Source organism: Lepidochelys olivacea, assembly GCF_965140295.1.
Source record: "Lepidochelys olivacea isolate rLepOli2 genome assembly, chromosome: 6".
NCBI classification, from domain to species: Eukaryota; Metazoa; Chordata; order Testudines; family Cheloniidae; genus Lepidochelys; species Lepidochelys olivacea.
In genome coordinates, this window is record NC_140416.1 from 101,068,294 (window position 1) to 101,087,506 (window position 19,213).

The window sequence follows — 19,213 nt, forward strand, 5'->3', positions numbered from 1 at the left end:
AGTTGAAATGGCTGTTGCATATAGGCAGCTCATCATGGCCTAGCTGCATCACTTGTGTTCCTGCTGAAGGAAGGTGGCAACATGTCACTCATCTTCGGAGGAGCATGAAATGAACACGATGGTTACTTGCTGTAGTAAGTAAAGTAAGTAAACACTTGTAAAGCTCCTTTGCTAAGGATGTCATTTACATTTAGAAATGGACCCAGACCAAAACCTTGCAGACACTATTGAACAGATAACACTAGCCTCACTGTAACTCTTTCTGACTCTCCAGGTTAGCCCGACTGCAGAAGCCGGGGAGAAAGTACTTCTGAGGCACCAGGTATGAACGTGTAGGTAAAATGGAGTTCATCTGACAGGCAAACTCTTGTTAGCTGTAAGATCTTTCTAAATTTTACTTAGATTCTTGGTGGGTTTCAGTTTTAACCCTTTCCCTTCCTTGTAGAATCATAGTTGAAACCTATCCAAAGGAAAGCTTAACAGTTTTCAGGAATGGTCTAGTTATTACTTAGTCCTGCCTTGAGTACAGGAGACTGGACTCAAAGTGCCTTCCAGTCCTACACATCTATGATTCTATGAATAAAGCTCACACCATACAGCCCTCCATAGACTACTGCCATGTTAGTCCTTGGAAACAGCAAGGGCTAAATTCATGCCAGGTGTAATTCCATCCATTTTTATAGTGACATGACCAAGAATATATAACCTATGGAGAACTATCCCATGGATACCTACACCTGTCCTGCACCTGCAACAGAGTGAATGGAGCGATACGGGAACAGAGTGATACGGGAAGGGCACTATGATGCTATGGCTGGACTCAAGAGGGATGCGTGTATACTTGTAGGTGTATGTGCGTTATGAGTCGCTGTTTGGTACATATATGGTTACCATCAGTGGTACAAGTACGGTGGTGCAGTACGGTACACTGGACCAGTAAGATATTTCTAGCTGGTACTCCATACCGGAAAGACACAGGAGGAGCAGAATGTGCGGTGGTCTCATGCTGGCAGCTCCTCTGGCGTGACTGTACCTCTCCCAGCCCCGGCCCCCCCAAGCCCCATCCTCCGGCGGGGCTGATGTACAGACCCCAGACCGGAGATGCAGCTGTGTGGAAGGGCTGGGGGTGGGCATGGGGGGGGCGGTACAGCCATGCTGGAGGAGCTGGCGGCCCCAAATTCTGCTCCTTTTTCCCCTGCAGTTCAGAAGTTTCTGGCACAGTGCGAGGAGGACAGGGCCCCCACCCCAGGTAACGTGGGAAGGATGTGGATCCTTCCCAGGTAACGTGGGAAGGATCACAGGGAGGGGATGGGGAGAGCGTGGAGGCCCGGGCTGGTGGCGGGGTGGGGAGGAGTCACATGGGGGGGTCATGTGGGGAGACCACATGCCCCCACCCTTTAACTGGTGCTCCTCTTTTGTGTCCCTCCCATGACTGCAGAGTACCGATAAGAAACTTATTCTCCTTGCACCACCAGTCCAGTGTGTCCAATTCAGCAAGTTCACCCTCAATTCAGTTTACACCAGCGTGAGTGAGAGGAAGACTAAACCTGGTGATTTTAGACAGCCTGGGGGGAATGACGTTCGTGCTCCACACTAAGGAGTCTGCATTTTTATGGGAAATGTAGCAAAGGCGAGGGGAAATCCTACCGGCCCTGAACAAGTCTGCCTTGTCTACACGTCCACTCCCACTAACTTTTAGTGCTTTTCTCACTCCCTTCACTCTCCCAGTGCCTCGAGCTTTTTCGTTTGAACCCCGCCCTTGAAACATACTGCTTTCCACCAAGCCTGCCAGTGCAGTCATTAATGCGGTTACACAACCGACAATACATAATACTAATAAATAATTACGATGCTTTGATGAGCATCCAGAACAAATGTTATCTGTCTGGGGTGTGTTTTACATCCTAAGCCTTGTGGGACATGAACTGTGCTTTTCTCTATATAAGGCCAGCACTGAACAAATGAATAGCTTAACAGTTATAATATCCAGATTATGACCACAGAAGGACTGACCCCATAGTTAAATCTCCATTTCACCAATGTAGGATTGTGTATATTATAAATGCAGTAATTTAAATACTAGTAATTTAGACTTTCATATCACCTTTCATTCCCAAAGGATCACAAACTACTTCAAGGATGTAAGGTACAATCTATAGTTTGTATATAGGAGAGGGCTTTTTTCTGACCCCTGAAATCCAGTCACTGCAATACTGATTAGGACCATGTCTATTAAAGTGTTTATATAATCACTGTTTTGCTGAAATCCCGAAGCAGCAGCCAAACAAGATCCCAGAGGAAATTTGTCAGTGCATGCTCACATTAGTACAGCAACACACAGGTTTGTTCCAGTGTAATCTAGATACCTCCCAAGGTACTTGCATCATGGAGCCTTTTACCTCAGCAACTTTGTTATCCCCCCAAATTTGAGTTTTTCCCTATTTCATCATTTTTAAAAAGTTCTGTTTTTTTAATGACAAATCCTCAAAATTGGAGTAAACCTCCCAAAGCCATGGAACACCAACAAAACAGCTCTGACTACAGCCTCCAGGCCACAGTAAGCATTGCTGACCCCTGTGCTCTTTGTAGGACATCTGGGTAATGGACAGACATAGCAATGGATTTACTGAGCAGTCCTTTGTTTTGCCTACAAGTTCCCCTGCTGTATTGCTCCAAATAGAACAGTAAAGCACTGCACAGTGGCATGCAGAGTGCACAGAGGACCACCTGCACACCTCTATTTCCACCACTTGATTGAGGAGACTCTCAACTCTTCTGGTCAGATATTATGGATCAAATACTGCTTTGCATTCTCTCTTGACTTCAGCTGAGTTCCTTGGAGTGTAACAGAGAGCAAATCTTGCCCTTAGATGTAGAAATATTTTCATTAGACGCAGACTTACAGAAGTTAATAGGAAGTGGAGGTTCTTTAGTTTTCCCCTTTATCAGACAATAACATGCCATTTGCTCTTTTGGAAGTTTATAACTGGGCAAATGTGGGTCTGAGTTGCACAAACTCTTCACCTCAAGAGGTATTAGCAACCTTATTTATGAGGGGGATTTTTTTTCTTTTCTCCCATGGATAATTAGCCACTGTTTTTCCTTTCAATTAATAGAATAGCATTGTTTCAAGAAAAGAAAAGGAGTACTTGCGGCACCTTAGAGACTAACAAATTTATTTGAGCATAAGCTTTCGTGAGCTACAGCTCACTTCATTTCAAGGTAGTGTGAATCCAGTCCTCCTAGCAACTGTCATCCAATTATTTCTGATCTTTTAAAAGACAGCTGGGTTGATTTTGAATCTCTTCGCTGAGTAACAGAATTAAATTAAACCTTCATCAGGCTGACACAATGAACTTTAAAGCAGGTCCAATTAGCACATCTATCTTTTTTCTTTTCTTACCTTTGTCTCTCTTCATGTAAAATTGTCTCCGTTTGTGACAAACGTATATAGACCATGTTCTTTTAGGGGCAAAGCCTGTCCTTGCAAAGGCCCCAAAAGCCTGACACGCAATGGAATCTTTATGGTGCTGCCCCGCAGCCAACAGGTAGTGGGAAAGCAATGCAGAAAGCATGGAGGAGAGACAAAAATCAATCCAAGTGATAGATGTAATATAAAAGAACAAAATGACGACAGACAGACTGCGTTGCATTGCTCTGCGGCAGGGGGCAGTAACAAGTCCCAAGAAAGGGCAGGGATAGGGCTGGTAGGTCTGTAAAATTATATGGCTCTTCTGGTCAAAAGCTCCAGATGAAGAGACCATAGTTGGCTGCAACTGCTGCTACTGTACAGCCCAGGAGTTGCAAAAACAGCCACAGAGTGACTGCCCAGCTGCTCTGCATTGTGGCTGTGGTCTGGGGGATAAGGATTGCATTTGCCAAACCACCCGGTTAAGCTCCCCTGCAAAACATGTCTACTTAGTTTTTTTGTTTTTTGGGGGGTGGGGGTGGATGGGAGAGATGAGAGTTAGGCGGGAGTTTTGTCTCAATTACTCTTCTTTGGTTTCTTCATAGTTTGCGCTAAGAATTTTGGGCTTGATCTTGCAAGTCGGAGAGTGCTCCGGCAAAGTGTTGAATGCCCTCAGCTGACATCAGGGGGATTTGAAGATACTAGTACTAGATACTAGTACTAGCCTTTAATCAATTGGTGTTTTAATCAACCAGCATGTAAGATTTAGGCATCGGCTTCTCCTGTTTAGAAAATGAAACAAACCCCTATACCAACAAATAAAACACAATAGGCTAAAGCCCACAATTTTTGCCCAGGCAAGTCAATAGGGTTTGTAACTATGTAACTGAGAGCAGAAGTGGACCCTTTGATTGTGTTGAGATTTTTGCCTGTGTAAGGACTGTGTGAGACCAGGCCAAGTACTAAAGAACCAAGGCTTAGCGCACTGATGGCTAAAATATTTTGATTCTTGGACAAAAAACAATACAAAATATAATTTGAGTATCAGCATTCAGCTAATGAATTCAGTAGTTATAAATAAGCAAACTTTCATGCGAGATCAAACTATTATTTACTCGATATATTCCTTACACTTAACACTCTGAAGCCAAATCAAGAGATTTGCACCATCTACTGGTGAATCTGTTTTCTAGATTCAAAGTACATGAAACCTATTATTATTATTATAGAGCTTGAGTTTAAAACCATTTAAAACCCCATTATTCCTGTAGACATATTTAGTAGTCCATGTCTGAAAGAAGATTGTGTTACTTTGTCTGTGAATTATATCAACATATAGAGCAAATTCATCCCTGATGCAATATCTTTGAAAGTGACTGATTTTAATATAACTCCCATATAATTTCATCTTGAGTAAATTTGTTACACCAAAGTTTTCATCAAGGAAGCACTGAGGTTGTTACAATTTCAAACTCTGAAAGGTTGCCTCGCTCCATCCTCATGCTTATGTATTTGAATCAATTACAAAGTTAACAGCATGACAAATGCTGTTTTCTTTTACATTTATGTTACAGGTTAAATACAGAATAGTAATACTGGGCCAAAGTTAATTGCTACCCAAAACTTCAATGGAGCTGCGCCCATTTGTGACAGCAGTGTATGTGGCCTGCTCTGTATAGGTTCCAAATTACCCATCGTTACTGTTGATCCTAAACCCTCTCATTAGTTGGGCTATGATCATTTTATAGGGGCACTCAGTTGCCTGTGTCTCTTGATGTCTTACGTTGCATTTGACAGATAAAAGTCTTTTAAAGCTTGTAAAGATATTTTGCATCCTTTTCATTGCCCAATGCTTAGGGTGCTGGCAACAGGTGAGTTACAAGTGGATTAAGTAAAAGCAATAACTTTTAATTACAATAACTGAGAAATAGGATTCAGAGTAGCAGCCGTGTTAGTCTGTATCCGTAAAAAGAAAAGGAGTACCTGTGGCACCTTAGAGACTAACAAATTTATTAGAGCATAACCTTTCGTGAGCTACAGCTCACTTCATCGGATGCATCCAACGAAGTGAGCTGTAACTCACAAAAGCTTATTCTCTAATAAATTTGTTAGTCTCTAAGGTGCCACAAGTACTCCTTTTTTTGAGAAACAGGATAAAATGTTTATTCAGCAAATTTAACAGGAATCGCTGTAACATTAAAAAAGGAACTCATAATTTTCCTTGGACAGTGATGTATTGATAAGAGGCAATTTGGGTCCAAATTTTCAAAAGTGGCCTCTAATTTTGGGGGTCTTTTAATAAAGGTGTGACACACAAGAGTGATGGGCAAGAGACCTGTCTTTATGTCCCAGACCCTATCACATAACTCTGACACAAGTGGTCATCTATGTCCTGTTCTTCAACCATGTTGAGCACCCTCAACACCAACTGAAGACCATTGGAACTATGGGGGACTCAGAACCTCTGAAAAATCAGGCCCTCAATGTGTTAAAGTGTGCATCAAAAAATTAAAGTACTCACAATTAAAAGGTTTCAGAGTAGCAGCCGTGTAAGTCTGTATCTGCAAAAAGAAAAGGAGGACTTGTGGCACCTTAGAGACTAACAAATTTATTTGATCATAAGCTTTCATGAGCTACAGCTCACTTCATCAGATGCATGAAAGCTTATGCTCAAATAAATTTGTTAGTCTCTAAGGTGCCACAAGTCCTCCTTTTCTTTTCACAATTAAAAGTCACCTTTGAAAATTCAGCCCTGTGGTGGATATGTAAATAATGCCATCTACTGGTACAGTTTGGAGCACAGGCTAAGGAATGGGCTCTGCATTTCTGTCTGGTTAGCATTTCACCTCCCCCAGCTGTGACAATTTGAATATAATAGAGTAGCAGTGTAGTGCTCAGGAAGCAATATGAAAGTGTGTGCCTTTGAGTCAGTCTATAAAGGGCAGGGAAAACATGACGTGTGTAACTCCCCAGGCACCATACTGGAATTCTACACTCATGCTGCCTGTGAGTAAGCGCGCTGTTTTTTGCGGGTTTTTTTAAATAAAGATCCTTTGAGAACCATTATATTTTGTTTTCCTGAAATGGGGAAAATGTCTGATCTTGGACTAATTCATTCAGGTCTCTAAGTGAATAAGCTTTCATTCTGACTATATGCAGAAATGCAAAGACACAGGACCAAGCAAAATTTTAAATTATATTTAGCTGATCTTCCCCTTTTTTAGAGGGATTTGCAGTTAAGAAACCTTTAGCCTGACAAGCATGTATTCCATGGCCAGAATCTATTTAAAGAATTGTCAAACATCTCACAAAAACCTTCCCTGATGCATCTAGCTTCATTTTCTTTAAGGGATGGAACTATCTGAGAATAAGAGACACTCACACTCTATATAAATTGGCTCAAGAGGAAGTGCTTTGCTTGCTACTATCCACTATATGGGTGTGCCTATATAGGGCAAAACCTTCTCACCTTGCTCAGACAGGCAGTCCCACTGATGTCAAAGGGAAAACAAACTGAGCAGAATTTGACCCATCATTTGTTCCTTCCCCCAATTCTGAGCTCCATCCAGTTCCAGGGCCATGTAGGGAAGGGCCGTGGTACAGTCCCGTACGCCACACCAGTGAGATATTTATAGCTAGTTAGGCCTACTGGAAACCCAACCCTTCCAGGGGGCTGCGTCTCCCCCATCGGCCCAGCAGCCCTGCCGGAGGACCGGGCTGGGGGCCGTGCAGCCGCCGGAGGAGCTGCCTGCGTTCTGCTCCTTTCCCCGCTGGGAACCACCTCTGGCGGGGCTGCTGTACAGACGGAGGAGGCAGCGGCACAGCGGCCGCGCCCGAGGAGCGGCCGGGATCCTGCTCCTTTCCCCGCCGCGGTTGCCTGGAGAGCCCTGGGCGGCCGGAGCCGCGGCAGAACACGAGGCCAGGGGGCAGCCCCACGCTGGCGGCTCTGCCGGCCCCGGCCCCGCACCCCCGGCCCTGCCCTGCCCTCTGGCAGGAGGACTCAGGAGACACAGCTGCACGGAAGGGCTGGGGGCGGGGTTGGGGGCAGTACGGCCGCCGCGCTGGAGGAGCAGCCGGCGCGGGACTGCCCCGCCGCCAGACCACACGGCTGCCGCTGCCGCGTCCTCCTGCCTGGGGACCGCACAGCAGAAGTTTCCAGCGCAGCGGGGGGGGGAGACAGACAGAGTCCCCCTCCCCCCGCAGGTAACGTGGGGATGGATCTGGAACAGGCTGAAGGGGTGGGCGGAGCGCGCGGTCCCCAGGCGGGGTTAATCCCGACCTGCTCTAGTCTTGGGGGCAGATCTTGAAAAAACAATGTAGATGTTTCTCTTCCTTTCTGTGCAGCTATTTTCTTGGCTGTGCGAGCTGCCGAGAGTCACAAAATATCAACGTTCTTTCCCGCTGCGCTCCCATTTACAGACGTGCAGGCGCAGCAGACGTGATGCCTTTGGGAAATATAATTTTAGGCAACAACCAGGTTGTAATAGTAATCCCAAATGGGCTTTCAAAGAGGTTCTGTTCTCTGCTTGCTTTCCCTCCATTAATGCAGGTGTACTTTATACCATACCTTATAGGCCTTAGTTATATATGATGTGTTCTGAAGTAAGCGCTCCAATTTTTCATACTGGTGATACAGTATTCTTTAAATGGGGGGCAAACTTTGCTACAACATTGTTTCTTCAGCTGGTGCTTAGAAAATCATGCTTTACTATTAACCATCTGGACTGCTTGTTGGTCATTGATAAGTATATGCCTTATCACACCTAATTCTTTCAAGGATTTCCAAGCACTTTACCGCCATTAATTCATCCTAAAAAATCCCGTATGTGGAAAGATTTGTAATTAAAAAAAATAAAATGGGAAAAAAGTGAGCCACCTTTGATTGTTGCCTATCTTGTGGGGTTTCCTTCATCCTTAATATTGTAATGATTTAGCAAATTGATTATTTGTAAACTAGGTTGTGCCTTGGGCATTTTTATGGGTGCAGATGTGTTTTATCAAAATCAATGAAAAGAACATACAGCTGTGACCTCCCTATATTTGAGGGCACTAATTTTACTTAACTACTAGTTGATACATATTTAAACCAGTATTTTTCACTCCCACACTGCTATGACATAGCAGTAGCTTCCCACTTTATTGCTTGCTTACTTTTTTAATCCCCATGGCATTGCAAAAACAAAATTGTTTCCAATATTTTTTCTCCAGTTGGTTGCCATAGTAACCACAGTAGTTGCCTCTTACAGATGGTTTTCTGGTGTCTTATATCACCTTAAAACTTTCAATGTCTTGATTTCAGTGTTTGCCAATAATCTTGTAACATTGTTTTAGTCTGTGATATTTAGACCCCATACTGTTGTCTGTCAAAATACATCACTGCATGAAAGGTAGTATACGAAGGGTGTGCCCATGCTAAGGACCTGATTCTGAAAGATTTTGACCACTTCTGGCAGGTGCTGAGTGCTCTCAGGGTGGTGTTCAGAACCTTTCAGGACTGAACTCCAAGAGAGAAGACTTGCAGGGACACTTTTACATGAAGTGGTTTTCTGCACAGCTTGTCTTTGCGACAGTTTAGTGCAACCACACAGCAACACTCTTTCAGACAGAACCCATTTTGGTACCTCAACACACTGAGTGCACCTTACAACAACATTTGTACCAGTGCATCTTGGGACTCCTGAAATACATACCACACCATTCCCAGAATTGTTGACAGGAGCAGGGGCTTTGGGGTAATTTCTGAATGTGAGCCATAGCATTGAAGGATAGAGTTTGGAGAACAAGCTGAACTTGGTGCAGTTCCAATATTTGTGTCTTTCTGCTCACATTGCAAAGAAATCATTGTAGGTAACACTAGTGCCACTGAACAGGAGCTAAAGGTCTCCTCCTGCATGTCTACAGTCAATCAATACAGCTGACACAGCTGTTGTGCGTGGACATAATCCAACAGGGTTTAGGCATTCCAACCAATGAGGGGTCTGTTTGATATTTACCTACTTGAGTCTGGGCCTGGAAGTTATGAAATCTCATAGCCCTGGATTTTCTGATGTCGGGAATTGAGTAGGCAAAAGTCCAGCTGGAGAATGGAGCTCAAGGCTCTTCACCCAGGGAACAGCAAGATAAGGCTATGACCCTCAGATTTTTACACTGTAAAGGGCCAACCCTGGAAACCTGTACTCACTCAGGCAATCCCACTGACTTCAGTGGGACTACTGGTATGAGGAAGGCTTTCAGGATCGGGCTCTACATAATTAATTGCAGTAACTTGGCCTTGCAGGCACTCCTGGTCTCCAGGCAGACCTGTGAACAGCAGCAATTAGGTGGAAAAAGAGCGTTGAAAGATTCCGAATGACCCAGCAAAAGTGCTATTATGCAGAGACTGCAAATTTACATAATGCTCCATTGGTTCCAAACTGCAGAACACTTGTAAAGTACGGCAGTGTGCTGTACTAAGCTGTGGTCACCTCATCCTGTAGCTACAGTATCTGCATAACGTTTGCAGTCACCGATTCAAAGCAGAGAAGGGCACACCGTACGCCTGTCTAGACAGGCCGCTGGGAGAAAAATTCAGACCTAAAGACTCAATGGGCAGCTTGATGACTAGGTTCCCTTCATGTTATTTTGCCACAAGAGAAATCTTAACCATCTACACTGTCTAGTGCACCTTGAGAGATTAATCTTAGCACGTCACAGAGATACTGCACCTACTTAATTTTAAAGACAAGGCTCTGCTGTTGGCATCGATATCTTGATACAGGGCAGCAAAAAACTGGCTAGGAAGTTATACTGAGAATCCTAAAAAACTTAACCAGGAGACCAGCAACTCTAAGGGCAATGTTTTTAAAGGCAGTCACACAGCCATATTTTGGAAGTCCCTGCTACAGCAGGCTATTGAAAAGAACTCCAATATCTTGGCAGATGGAAGACACAACAAGTTTGCTCTTTGGTGCCTACATGTCTGAAACTCATTAGGAGCCACACAAAATAAATAAATAAATAAAAATCATTAAAACTCCAGATATTTTCATCATGTTAACATAGAAACCCTGCCCTAGCAATATGTGAATAGCAATAATTCCTGGATGGTATTAGGCAGCTTCACTCAAACCTTGACAATGCATTTATCTGAGGTACAGCAATTTCTGACATGGGGCCAGTATGTTAAAGAAAGCCTATTTTTTCTTACTACTTCGAGAATGAGCTATGTACTTGGGACAACATGACCACTGCCATACTTTTCCATACATTGACAAAGAAGAGAGGTGGTGGAAAACCCTACTCACACCTTCCACTTCGGAAGTATAAAATTTCAAATCAAACAACAAAGTGTTTGGGATCTAATTCTGCTCTCAGTTACAACCATGCATCCCCTTTGACTTCAAAGGCGCTGCACAAATGTAACTCAGAGCAAAATATGGCCCAAGGTGTCTATCAAAGGTCATTGTTGAGACCACATCTGGTGAGTTCATATCTTGGATGATGATTTTAAGCACTTTTAGGAGCTCTTTATTATCCATAGAGGAACTATTGAATGTCATTGAATCAAGACTACACAAATAGCACAGAATATGCCAGTTTGTAAACAGAGGAAGTCACAATGAGGCTGTGTGCTGATGGCCATAGGTTTGTCCGCAATGCTATGGTCAATAAACACAGTATGAAGTCTACTACTAGGCATTCCAATGCACCCAGTTCTAAAACAGAGAGTGACAGCAAGTTGCAGAGATAGGTATGTGTACAATGTAACACGCAGTGAGATGTTTATTCTCTAAGTCAGATTCTGTTCCTGGCTCCATACGGACTTCTTGCCTTCCCAGCATCTCAGCTTCCTCATATGTAAAACTGGGATAATTCCCTAAATCACAAGGATTTTTTGAGGTTTAATTCATTTGTGTTTCTAAAGCACTTTGAGATCTTTGGACAGAATTTCCCGTAAAAGTACAAATACAAGCACTGCGTGTAGAGCAGTGGTTCCCAAACTTGTTCCGTCGCTTGTGCAGGGAAAGCCCTTGGCGGGCCGGGCCGGGCCGGTTTATCTGCCACGTCCGCAGGTTCGGCCGATCGCTGCTCCCAGTGGCCGTGGTTTGCTGTTCCAGGCCAATAGGAAGTGGCGGTCAGTACGTCCCTCGGTCCACGCCACTTACTGCAGCTCCCATTGCCCTGGAGCAGCGAACTGCAGCCACTGGGAGCCGTGATTGGCCGAACCTGTGGACGCGGCAGATAAACAAACTGGCCTGGCCCGCCAGGGGCTTTCTCTGCACAAGCGGCGGAACAAGTTTGGGAACCCCTGGTGTAGAGAATCTGGTTGCCAAGAGGAAATAGGAGATATACTTACTTCATTGGCGGCAGCCCTTCAAAGAAGTGGATGTGCTTGGACAATAAGGGTCAGAGGTGTTCTGCATTGTGGGGAAGGCAGAGAGAGAGACAGGACGCCTCCAGGATGCTACAGGAAGTGTACTCAAACGCAATCACTAGTACAACTTTAAAAAGGTACAGTACCATCATAGATATTCAGCTCAGCATTGGCATGGGAGAGAGAAAAGCCCTGGTCATTCCCTCAACTGTCTGGCTGCCCCTCATTTCTGGTTGCTTCCCACATGGTCTCAGTGGATGGAAAAGGGGCATTCTGCAGCCTTAATCTGGTGAACAGGGCAGACAGAATCTAACCCATAATTAGATTATATTGTGTATGATTTATTTCAGTGAGGAGGAAAACTACTTTCTGATTCTCAGAGAAAAGATAATGTACAAGTGAGAAATGTACTGGGTGGGACAAAGAAATATCACCATAGAATGCTAGTTCATAAAATTGCTCTGTCAGCTATAAAAGGACCTGTATGCAGTCACAGACTTATGTGGGGTTTGGAACCAAATGGATAAATACAGAACAAATGAACATTTGGAGAATCAAAAGGTAGCTCACTAAAATTGTTTCCAGAGAAATATGTAGAATAGAAGCCCCTCAGTAGTCTTCCCACATAACAGATCTAGAGGCTACTTAGCAGCTGCCAGCAAAATGGTTGGGAGGAGTCTGTCAAAGAGAGCCACATGCCGTTGCTGGAAAAAATCTTCCACAACCAAGCTTGGCATTCACATCTCTGACTCATCCAGTGGAAGGGAGGAACTAACTAAATTGCACTGTCTACACTGATCACAATTATTAAGACCATATTTAAAATTAGGAAAGTGAGAACACAAAAAACACCAATAGCTCTGCAGTTCATCCGTCCGTATTCACCTCTGCCTGCCACTTAAGTATTGTCAGGGTAACACCCTACTAAATGAGCTGTGAGACATACAGTAAACTAAAAACTGAGTCCAACAGGCTAGATCACATGATACTGCCAAATTCCCATCATCCTTTTCAGAAATATATTGTACGAACTTAAGATGGGAAACTAAGCAAATAATTAAAAGGACAGATGATTATTCAGTTGTAGGAATAGTTCATTCTCTCTCATGATGTTTAAAGTGGATACCGACTGATTAACCTCTGTAGTACAAATTTTGAAATTAACTGCACAGTTCCCATCCGCTGAACTCCCTGGTCATTAAAATGTACTTTCACAGCCACAGATTTACCTTTATATGTGAGTGCAGAGTCATCATTACCAAGAGATCCAAAAATTGCCTTCACTGCAGGGTTTGCCAGAATGCAAAATTTAGGGTGGATTTCAGCCCTGGACAGAGAAATACTTTGTTTTTATTATAAAAGATTGAGTTGCCAAGTTAATTTGAGGCAGTTAAAAGTTTGCTTCTTATTCATTGATGTATAAATAACCTCCTGAACTGTACCATGATTAGAGATGGACTGGAGGCAGGGGACGATTTTTGATGAGATTTTCAAGAAATGTACCCATTTTTTTTCCAACCAGCTCTAACAATGTTTATACAAAGCAGGGTCCAGTATGAAAGGCAGTTTACAGGGAAGTGTGCATTTTTACCTTAGCATTCTCCATTCCTCCCAAAGTAAAGAAAATAAAGGGACAATGATATAGCAAAAGCACAGAACCTGGAGTTAGAAGACATTGATTTTTTCTTGGCTCTGCCACTGAATTCTTTTGAGACCTGGGGTAAAACACCATATTGCTTTGTGCTTCAGTTTCCTCATCTGTAATATGAGGATAATAAAGACTTACCCCCATCTTATTAGCTCCCTCGGTTTTGCTCCTTTGCTGGGCTTGAAAGTGTTATCCCACAAACTGATGTTGCTGATACTTCTATTTGTGATGCCAATTCCACTGCTCCAGAAAGGACTCTGTCCACATTCTCTAATATGGGTGTAACTATCTGTGAACAAGCAACAGATCAAAGCACTCTCTCAAGACCCACCACGTTAAGCAGAGAAATCCCAAATCTGGTGCAAAATGAAATAGCTAGTGAAGATGACCAGTAACCTATTCTGTAAGCAATGAAGGTTTGAAAGGAATTATGTGGTTAAGGCATTGTTCTGGATTTTTAAATTTCCTGGGATACAATAAGTGGGATGCAAATAATATAAACACAAATATAGGAATCACTGCAGAGTAGGTGGTAAAAAAAATAGAACAGAGACCACCAATATGATGTGGATATATTTTCCAAATGAACTTAATGCGAAAAATCTTTTTGGCAATGGTTCTGTCTCACATACCAAACAAATTGAGAATCTTGCAAGATATTCCATTTCTTACACTTGTCATGATCCGTTCCACAATGTAAAACTAGAATACCAGCAATTCCTCTGCCTAGACAGAACAACTTCCACTATTACTCAGAAGAAACAGTCATTTCAGGTTCATATCTCAAAAACATCAATCTCAAAAGCCTTTCTCCAAAACAAATTACTCATTTAAGACATACAGTTCCCCGTGCCTATTTTTCTTGCAGAATGTTCCAGACATGGCTTCCAGATCTCAGCTACCTTCTTCCTGTTGGAATAACTTGAAGTCTCTTTTACCTTTTGGAAAGAAATTGCTTCAGAATAGATTAGTAAATTCTGGAGACAATCTCAATAGCCCTTTTGGCTTTAGTCATAAAGAATGCCAGGCTGTCATAAAGGAATTGCTAAACAAACAAAAAAAAATGTCTTAAAGAAAACCAGAGGCAAACCTTCCAAAAATGAAACAGAGACTCATCCAAATACTTTATAACCCCTCCAAAAAAGAAAATTCTAGCCATTGCTCTATATTAGAGTACTGGAAAAGTTCAGTGGCCCACAGATAGGCATTGCTGTTCAGATCTTGAATCTTGTCCCTAGGTCTATGGGTGGTCAAATTTAATCTTAATGCTACTGCCAGCCATTTTAATTGATCATCGAGGAACTAATTGTTGGCTGAATGTCAGAAGATCCAGCAGTTCAGTTAAATGTGTAAAAGTCTGTGTGCCTTATTAAGCCACAAAAGGTGAAAGAACTTGTATGGAAACGTCCCAAATAACACAATATTTTCTGACACAACATTTATAGTCCTTCCTGCTTATAGCTGAGCGGATAGAATAGGCTCTCTAATGATACATGGTGTAGAGGAGGACATTATGTAGTAATCAATAACAAATGCTAACCTGTTCAATTGTTGTAACGTTCTGAAGAACATTCCTAGGAAATACCAGATGTAGTGGAATGGGTCATCACCTTCTAGCCACAGTCATGTTGGGGTGGTAGGACTTCACTCCAAATTAAAATGGCACTGGCCCATGTTATACACCTCGCTTAGTGTGCTGTTAGCAACTGGCTGTCAATGGGATTGTGGCTCTTGACTGCCAAAATTCCTTTTGAAAATGAGATTTAGGCTCCTAAATAAATCAGACATTAAACATTTAGCGCAGCACTGCCCAAATACCTTTAAAAATCTAAGCCTAGCTGCTAATTCTAGAGAACATAAGAAAATAAGACTACATCAAGAATAGCCTAAGTAACATAGAAGAATGAATTCAAGAAGATCCATAAAATAAGGATAGAAAACCCCACAAAGTTAAAAATAAAATTCTTATGGGTGGCTTGAATGTAACACTTGGTGAATAATTGATTTTTGGTTCACTGGCAGTTCTGAAAAATAGAAAGAAAATCCGTGTGGGTCAAATGCAAACTAAAAATGTTGGCATATCAAAAAGGTTGAAAAAAATTACATTTTGTTCAATCCACAACAAAATCTTTTAAATATATTTTAAATACAAAAGCCAAGGAAATGAGGGGCTAGGTTCACAAAATGTGGTAGGGAAGAGAAGTTGGGTGTGGTTCCTTTGTAGCTGTTAACCACTGAGCTAAAACACTCATTTGTGAGACCTAGGGTCAATTCCATCCTCTCACTGATGTGGAGAAAGGATTTGAACTTGGGTCTCTCACACTGTAGAAGACTGCCTGAAACACTGGGTGATGGCTCTCCTGCTAAAGCTGTTTAATTTTGTATCAATAATTAAATAGTCATTGCACATAGACATGAACTTGAGTCTCCCCTTTCCCAGGTAAGGACCCTAACCACTAGGCTATAGAATCTTATGCTCTCTGGTTCAATGACTACTCAAGTATTTTATACAAAGTGGAACAGGAGAGCTTGAGAGAGACCCACCCCAGAATAGCCTATAGCCCAGTGGTCCAGCCACTTACCTGATCACCCCCATCTAAAAAGGATATTGTAAACTAGAGGGGTTCAAAGAAGGGTGATAAGAAAGATCAAGGATATAGGCAAATAAATTGAACAGATTGGGATTATTTTAGTAAGGAGATGAATAAGAGGAGATATGATAGTATATAAAATAATGAACGGTATAGATAAGGTAGATAGGGAGCTTCTGTTCTGTCTCATAACACAAGAACAAGATGACTTTCAATGTAATTAAAAGGTATACAATCCAAAACCGATACAAGGAAATACTTCTTCATACAATGTGCAATTAGACTGGAACTCATTGCCAAGACCTTAGCAGAAGTTAAAAAAGGGATTGGACATTTATATGGCTATCAAGAATATCCAGTTATAATTAATGCCAGCAAAAATGTTTGGAATGGATATTAAACCTCATGCTTCAGGGCTTAAGCCAATCTATTACCAGAAGTCAGGATAAGATCCAGTGATAGAGAATTGGGGCTTACTCAGTATCTGCCTGCTATGGGGTTCTTACACCTTTCTCTGAAGCATCTGTAGCTGAGCACTCTGAGGATACTGGACTAGATGTACTTTAGGTCTGATCCATTACGGCAATTCCTATGTTCCTAAACAGCCAGATCCACAAAACTGTAGCTTTCTATTGACAAATGCATTTGATGTGACATTGCAGAAAAGAGTGCTCTAAGGAAACATAACTTGTGAAGCAAAGCTGCAACCACTGTGCTTCCTTGTCTGTATGCTCACCACCACTGTTTCAGGCACTACTTTCTATATCAAGCTTTTCTGAGGGTGACTAAATAGGGAAGAAATGGCCAGATTTTTTAAGACATTTAGTCATTTAACTCCCATTGGTTTCAGTGGAAGTTAGGCACCTAATGTCCTTTAAAAACCTGGGGCCAAAGTTAAAGAGATTCACCAAGCTAGGATCCTTCTTTCACTTATTTCCCTCAAATACCTCAGCTTTTTAAAGACACTTTTCCTACCTCTTTAAGGGGTGTCCTAGCTCATGATGACCTTTGTCACTGTAGATGGGCCATATAAACGGTACATTTATTTGCATTGCAGTAATGCCCAGCAGCCCCAGTCAGGGACCAGGTACCAATTTGTTAGGCCCTGTATGCACACATAATGAAAAGACAATCCCTGCCCCCAAAGAGTTTAAAAACTTGACTCTTGATGTGCTCAGAAGGAGAAATCTGTACATGAGAAGATATTGGAGAGGGGGAGTGAACTATTATTAAAGAACACTAGATGAATAAAATCCTCCAATTTAGTAAACCATAATTAGAGGTTATTGCTTTAAAGAAATACACAATATAGGATAGAGTACATATTACATTTTACAACTCATTCTCATCCATATGAAGTTCATTTCCAAATTCACATGGATACTATTTTGAACTAGAGAGAGCAGAGGTTAAGTAGGAATGAAACAGGAAATGGAACAACAAATAAAAGCTATGAAACAAAACCCTGTGTTTTCTGTAATTTGGACCCTAATGGCTTTATCCAGCAGGAACATTATGCATGCAGGAGTCCATGGAAGGCAGCAGACAGCTGCATAACCTGTCCCGGTATCCTGCCAACCTACTCTGCAGAAAGCTGGCTGGGATCCAGGTGTCTCACTAGGAAATGCAAAAGGGGATGGCCATTCTAATAGAACACCTTTTTCAAGCTCCCTGCATCACATTGCTATGTCTTTCTCTTGAGCACAATAAATAAATAAATAAATATAACATAACCACCCTAAAACCAAAGACAAACACCCTTCTCAAAGAGATGCAGACACTTTTTAAACAATGCTTTGGAAGTTAATTTTTCCAAAGTTGAATTAGAAAGGACATATCTGCTAGTCATAGATCAGAAGGCTCAGGGCAGAGTCCATTTAGACATTTCTGGCTAGGACTCATGCCCCCAATAAATGTGTGAAGCTTATACATGGTCTCTTGGCTGCCTTTACACACAGCCATCTGTTAGGCAGAATTGCCCATTCCCGAATAGTACCGGACTGATTCATGATAGCTTAGGTGCCAAGCAAACACACACATAGGTAGGGGATTGTGCTGTCATCTTTTGCAGAAGATTGCCACATTGCCATCACGTGTATTTGTAGATTTGATCACAGCTACTGAAACTTATGTGCCATAAAGAACAAACAATGGATAACAGGAGGAGTGCTTTGTAGGCACTTTTGGCTGAGAGAATGGTTTGTAGCACAGCAGATGTCTAGAAATCTAGATGGAGGCACTGTAACTAGAGACCCCTGGGAGTAAAATCAAATAAAAAAGAATCAAGGCACCAGTGTCCCGGTTTATATTTTCCAAACCACAAGGGACATCTGTGAAAATAACTGTGTTATTTCTTTGATGGACAGGGGAAGGACATTCCAGATGTCACTGTGATGCTCACAGGCTTCTCAGTTTAATCTATATCCCTGCTGAAGTCTTTCCTCACAGTGGTTTCTCTGCTAAGAGAGAAGAGATGCCTGACAGGGGGAGACAAAATGTTTGTCTCTATGAGCTAAGAGCTGGAAGAATTTTATCGTTCTTTCTGAGACAGATCACCCCTGGGTATCTTTATCTCCCTTCTCCATCTTGAAGAGTGTGTGCCAACATCCACTTATAGGAGGTGTGACTTTGCATGCTAGCTTATTTCCTGCAGTGTTTTCAAATCTTATAGTCCACATTATATATGGGAGCTATTTTACAGAAAAGTCTGTGCTTTTGGGGCTTAACCCTGCAAGGGGCTGAGTGAGCAACCTGACCCTTAGTTAGCAATGCATTTAAGCACATGCTTAGCTTTCAACATGCAAATAGTGCTTTTAAAGTCAGACTACTCACATGCTTAAAGTTAAGCGGCTGCTTAAGTCCTTTGCTGGACTGGGGTCAGAGTTGTCACTTCCGTACCTTGCAGGATTGAAGCCCTGAATCAAACATGGGGCATGATTCTGATCTCAGTCACCAAGCTGCCAGCATGTCTTAAAAACTGCTATTTTACAGGATATTTGGCGCTACAGAAAAGAACATTATCAGATGAAACTGTCACATCTGATGTCAGAATCAAGCACTCATACGACATAATAAACTATAGAAGTCCACAAAGGTTTGTCTGCCAAAACTCTAAATTTGTATTGAACACAGCTCTACTTTTTACCAACTGTATCTCCTCTAATTCATTAGAAAAGTTTACTATTCTTAACTGTACACTCAAGCTGACAATT

At 42.3% G+C, this 19,213-nt stretch overlaps 1 long non-coding RNA gene across 4 annotated transcripts in view; it reads left to right on the plus strand.

Moving 5' to 3' along the window:
* The first annotated feature begins 7,574 nt into the window (after positions 1-7,574).
* Positions 7,575-19,213, plus strand: part of LOC311522313 — a 74,760-nt gene continuing 63,121 nt past the window's right edge. For 3 of the 4 annotated variants that reach the window (XR_014712099.1, XR_014712100.1, XR_014712101.1), the window contains exon 1: positions 7,577-7,612. This is a non-coding gene — a long non-coding RNA (uncharacterized lncRNA). Of the gene's footprint in view, positions 7,613-19,213 lie in introns of all 4 variants that reach the window. The other variant, XR_014712098.1, reaches the window with a different exon arrangement.